This window comes from Physeter macrocephalus, chromosome 17, assembly GCF_002837175.3.
Source record: "Physeter macrocephalus isolate SW-GA chromosome 17, ASM283717v5, whole genome shotgun sequence".
Classification (NCBI taxonomy): domain Eukaryota; kingdom Metazoa; phylum Chordata; class Mammalia; order Artiodactyla; family Physeteridae; genus Physeter; species Physeter macrocephalus.
In genome coordinates this window covers 5,933,847-5,939,817 of record NC_041230.1, presented here as the reverse complement: position 1 = coordinate 5,939,817, position 5,971 = coordinate 5,933,847, and the positions used below count along the sequence as shown (strand labels likewise).

Here is a 5,971-nt window from a genome sequence, read left to right as displayed (position 1 = left end):
CATGCCGTGGAGCAGCTAGGCCCGTGAGCCATGGCCGCTGAGCCTGCCCATCCAGAGCCTGTGCTCCGCAGCGGGAGAGGCCACAACAGTGAGAGGCCCGCGTACCGCAAAAAAAAAAAAAAAAAAAAAAAAAGTTTGAAAAAGCCATACTGTTAGGCATGTGGGCATGAATTAGCAGTTCTTGCAGTACTTTCCCGGTAAATAAGAAGTTTTAATCTTCTGTTGCTAGATTCACAATCTAGTGTTTTTTTAAAAACTATATTTACAGTATAGGGGGCCCAAGATGATTTTAGGATTTAGTGACAGGAGTAGAAGTGGCAGGATATGGAGAGCTATAAGGGCGTTTTCTCATGTGAAGGAGGGTGTAATATTACTGATGTGGTGCATACATTTGCCGCGTTGTGTTGTGATTAGTATATACATAGAGTATAGGGTTGTAATTACAATATTGGTTCCTATTAGGATAATAGTGAGGTTTGATCATGAGAAAGTTGATATAACTATGAACATTTCTCCAATTAGATTAATAGTAGGGGGTAGGGCCAGGTTTGTCAGGCTTGCTAGTAATCATCAAGTGGCTATTAGTGGGAGGAGAATTTGTAGGCCTCGGGCTAGGATTATAGTTCGGCTATGGATTCGTTCGTAATTTGAGTTTGCTAGGCAAAATAATATAGACGATGTGAGGCCGTGGGCAATTATTAGGGCGGTAGCCCCTATGTAGCTTCAAGAGGTTTGAATGAGGATAGCTGCAATAAGAAGTGCCATGTGGCTGACTGAGGAGTAGGCGATGAGTGATTGTAGGTCTGTTTGACATAGACAAATAGAACTGGTTATGATGATTCCCCATAAGGAAAGCATATGCTATGAACTCTGTTAGGGGGTAGAATATTGATGTGATTCGTAGCATGCCATAGCCCCCGAGTTTTAGTAGTATGGCTGCAAGGACTATAGAGCCTGCGATAGGAGCTTCTACATGTGATTTGGGTAGTCAAAGGTGGAGGCCGTAGAGGGGTATTTTTACTATAAAGGCTATTATGGAGGCCAATCATATAAAGACGTTGGATCAGGAGTTGAGTAGTGGTTGAGCTCAATATTGAAGTACTAGGAAATTTAGAGTCTATGATGTTTTGTATATATGTTAGTGCCACTAGTAATGGGAGTGACCCAACTAGTGTGTAGAATAAAAAATAGAGTCCTGCATTAAGTTACTCTGTTTGGTTACCTCAACAGGTAATGATAATGAGGGTGGGAACGAGTGTGGCTTCAAATATAATGTAAAATAGTTCTGTGGCGGTGAATGTTATGATTAGGAATGATTAGTATTAGTGACATGATTAGTGTTGTGATATATAGCTTTTTTTGGATTAGTGGCTCTTTGAGTAGGTAAGATTGGCTGGCTATTAGTATTAGGGGAAGGAGTCATATTGTTAGGATTAGTAATGGTGGGGAGAGGGAGTCAGAGAAGAATGTTAATGAGAATTTGAGGCTATTGTCATTGAATTGGTTAAGAAGAAGTAGGCTTGGAAGACAAGTAGGCTGTGGGTTGTGGAGTTAATTCAGATTATACTACTTTTTGATAAGCAAGTTAGGGGTATTAGTATGATTGTGGGGATGATAAATTTTAGCATTGGAGAAGATTGAGGTTTTGTATGTAATCGGTTCCATATGTGTTTGATACTATTACTAATAAGGCTAAACCGAGGGCTGCTTCGCAGGCCGCGAATACCAGTAAGATGATTGGTATTATGCTGGCTAAGGTGAAATGTGAGTTTAAGGTTGTCAGGGCTGCTAGGATGAATAGTGACAGTATCATGCTCTCTAGGCATAGTAGTGAGGATATTAGGTGGGACCGATATATTAGTGACCCTATGAGGGATATAGTGAAAGCTATGATAATATTTATATGTACTAAGGACACTTGGTAATTATGAGTTTAACCATAATCTAATGAGTTGAAACCACTTGTTTTATTTTCAACTAAATACCATATTCAGCTCATTCCAATCCCCTTTGAGTTCATTCGTAGGCCAGGCTAATTGCTAATAATGAGATTAAAAGTAGGGCTATGGTAAGTATTGTTTTTAGGTTGTCTACGTCAAAAAGGAGGAAGGTGATCGCTCCTAGGAAAAATTTTATGGAAAAGGGTAGGCGGGCGGATCCTATAGGGTCAAATCTGCATTCGTGGGGGCTTGTTTTTTCTGCGTGTTTAGTTGAGGAAGTCAGAAGGCGATAAGTACGAGTAATGAGGCTAGTATTGTGTTTGTTAGTAGGGTCAGTACTAGGTTTATTGTTCTTTTTCAGGGTGTACCGAAACTAGCGGATTGGAAGTCAGTTGTACTAATTAATGCTAAAAGGACTATGAGCCTCGTCAGTAGATGGATACCTAAAGAGTCATACAACACCTACAAAATGTCAGTGTCAAGCAGCAGCTTCGAAGCTGAAGTGGTGGGTGGATGTGAAGTGGAATTTTAATTGGCATAGGAAACAAACAATAAGGAAAGTAGACCCAATAATTACATGTAGTCCGTGGAATCCTGTGGCTGTGAAGAAAGTTGATCCGTAGACTCCATCTGAGAGCGTAAATGGGGCTTCGTAATACTCTGATGCTTGTAGGAGTGTAAAATAAACACCGAGGGCGATTGTAATAAGAAGGGCTTGAAGTATGTGCTTACGATTTCCTTCTATAAGGCTGTGATGGACTCAGGTAATGGATACGCCAGAGGCCAATAGCACAGAAGTGTTGAGGAGTGATACTTCTAGGGAGTTTAAGGGGTGAATGCCTAAGGGGTGGCCAGCACCCGCCTAATTCAGGAGTAGGGGCGAGGCTTGAGTGGTAGAAGGCTCAAAAAAAGCTGGTAAAAAATAGGACTTCTGATACGATAAATAAGATTATTCCGTCTCAAAGTCCCTTTTGGACGGTTGGTGTGTGGTGGCCTTGGAAAATGCTTTCTCGAATGACGTCTCGTCATCATTGATATATTGTTAGAATATTAGTTAGTAGGCCCAGTATTAGTAGAACTATTGAGTTGAAGTGGAATCATATGTTATGAGAAGTGCTGAAAGAGCTCCTGTGAGGGGTCAAGGACTAGGATTTACTCTGTGATACGTGTGGGTTTGGTGGGTCACTATGTGTTGCCATGCAGGTATAAACTTACTAAGAGGGTGAATACATAGGCTTGAATTATAGCAACAGCGAATTCGAGGATGGGGAGTAGTGCGAGAATGATAAACGTAATGAGAGCCATGAATGTGCTGGTGCTTATTAGCACTAGGGTTGTCTCTTCGATTAGATGTATTAGTAAGTGGCCTGCTCTAATACTGGCTGTTAGTCGTACAGCCAGTGCTACTGGTTGGATGAATAGGCTGATAGTTTCGATAATTTCTAGCATAGGGATATGGAGGGTGGGTGTGCCTTGTGGTAAGAAGTGGGCTAGGGATGCTTTTGTTTTATTACAGAAACCTGTAATGATGGCACGGGCTCATAGGGGGATGGCCATTCCCACATTCATTGAGAGCTGTGTGGTGGGGGTAAATGAGTGGGGTAATAGTCCGAGGAGATTGGTTGAGCCAATAACTAGAATGAGTGATATTAGTATTAGTGATCAGGTTTGTCCTTTATGATTATGGATACCTATTATTTGTTTTGATGTGAGTTGAATTAGTCATTGTTGAAGGGAAATTATGCAATTATTAATTAGTCCTTTTGATGTTGGAGATAAAATACTTGGGAATATAATGATTAGAACGACTACAGGGAGGCCTATTATTGGGGTTACGAAAGGGGCAAATAGATTTTCGTTCATACTGTTTCTCAAGGGGCAGGTTGTTTTTGCACTTTAGTGACTGCTCATGTTGGGTTGAGGTAGTAGATGTGTTTTGAGATTTTTAGTTGAAATATAATAAATAATGTTAGAAATATAAATGAAATAGTAGTAAATCATGTTGATCTAGTTGTGGCATGCTATCAAGGAGAACTTTAGCTCTCAGTCTTTAATTTGAAAGGTTAACGCTAATCTAGCTTCTTAATGAGTTTATAGCATAGACGTGGATAATTTTTCAAAGTATTTTAGGGGCACTAGCTCAAGGACTGTTGGCATGAAGCTATGATTTGACCAGCAGATCTCTGAACACTGTCCGTAATACAAGCCTGGTTGTGTTGATATTCGGGTTGTTTGGTTTAGGTGCCCTGGGATTGCATCTGTCTTTAGGCCTAAGGAGGGTACGGCCCATGAATGTAATACGTCTTCGTCTTCGGAGGAGATTAGTATTTGGATTGTTATCTCTATAGGTAAAACTACTCGGTTATCTACTTTTAGCAGTTGTAGCTCTCCTGGTTTTAGGTCTGGTGTTGGGATTATATAGGAATCAAAATTTAGGTCTTCGTAGTCAGTATATTCATAGCTTCAGTATCATTGGTGACCTATAGTTTTTACAGTAAGAGATGGATTGTTGATTTCATCTATTATATAAAGGATTCATAATGATGCCAGGGCAATTAAGATTAAGAAAATAGCCGGTAGGATAGTCCAGATAGCTTCTACTTCTTGTGCATCTATTGTGCTAGTATGTGTTAGCTTAGTTGTAAGTATTAGCGTAATAATATAGAAAACTAAGGAGCTAATTAGGAAAACAGTTATCAGTGTGTGGTCTTGAAAATGTAGCAATTCTTCTATCATGGGTGATGTTACGTCTTGAAAACCTAGTTGGAAGGGATATGCCATAGAGTATACAAGATTTTCACTTGTGACTTAACTTCGACAAAGTTATGTAAAATTTTACTAATACCTCGTTCATGAAGAAAGACATAGCGGCTATGATGTTGGCTTGAAACCAATAAAAGAGGGTTCGATTCCTTCCTTTCTTGGCTTCTTTAGATTAACGTAGGTTGGCTATTCAAATGTATGGTATGGTGGAGGACATCCATTTAACCACTCTAAATTTGTAGTAGTAAGTTTTACTGTTAATACTTCTCCTTTGGATGTGAATACTTCTCAGATAATGAAGACTATCAGTATGACCGCCGTTAATGAGATGAATGAGCCTATTGATGAAATAGTATTTCATGTTGTATAGGCGTCTAGATAGTCGGAGTATCGTGGAGGCATGCCAGATAAGCCTAGAAAATGTTGTGGGAAGAAGGTTATGTTTCCTCTTTAGTTCTTCTAGGTCCTTGTTACATGTTCTATTTCCAAGATTTTGGATCATCTTTACTATCATTATTCTGAATTCTTTTTCAGGTAGACTGCCTATTTCCTCTTCATTTGTTAGGTCAGGTGGGTTTTTATCTTGCTCCTTCATCTGCTGTGTGTTTTTCTGTCTTCTCAGTTTGCTTATCTTACTGTGTTTGGGATCTCCTTTTTGCAGGCTGCAGGTTCGTAGTTCCTGTTGTTTTTGGTGTCTGTCCCCAGTGGCTAAGGTTGGTTCAGTGGGTTGTGTAGGCTTCCTGGTGGAGGGGACTGGTGCCTGTGTTCTGGTGGATGAGGCTGGATCTTGTCTTTCTGGTGGGCAGGTCCATGTCTGGCGGTGTGTTTTGGGGTGTCTGTGGCCTTATTATGATTTTAGGCAGCCTCTCTGCTAATGGGTGGGGTTGTGTTCCTGTCTTGCTAGTTGTTTGGCATAGGGTGTCCAGCACTGTAGCTTGCTGGTGATTGAGTGAAGTTGGATGTTGGTGTTGAGATGGAGATCTCTGGGAGATTTTCGCCGCTTGATGTTACGTGGAGCTGGGAGATCTCTTGTGGACCACTGTCCTGAAGTTGGCTCTCCCACCTCAGAGGCACAGCACTGACTCCTGGCTGCAGCGCCAAGAGCCTTTCATCCACACGGCTCAGAATAAAAGGGAGAAAAAGTAGACAGACAGAAAGAAAGGGAAGAAAGGAAGAAGAAAGAAGATAAAGTAAGATAAAAGAAAATAAAATAGTTAAAATAAAAAGTAATTATTAGGAAAAAAAATTTTTTAAGTAAAAAAAAAAAA

At 40.3% G+C, this 5,971-nt stretch overlaps 1 protein-coding gene and 2 pseudogenes across 6 annotated transcripts in view; 1 reads left to right on the top strand and 2 right to left on the bottom strand.

The window, feature by feature from the left end:
- Positions 1 to 3,389, bottom strand: part of LOC129391450 (NADH-ubiquinone oxidoreductase chain 5-like) — a 5,516-nt pseudogene extending 2,127 nt beyond the window's left edge.
- The window catches only part of LOC102994539 (zinc finger protein 606), a 79,457-nt gene that overhangs the window by 12,953 nt on the left and 60,533 nt on the right, over positions 1 to 5,971 (top strand). The window lies entirely within an intron of this gene.
- LOC129391402 (cytochrome c oxidase subunit 2-like) lies at positions 3,965 to 4,728 on the bottom strand (annotated as a pseudogene).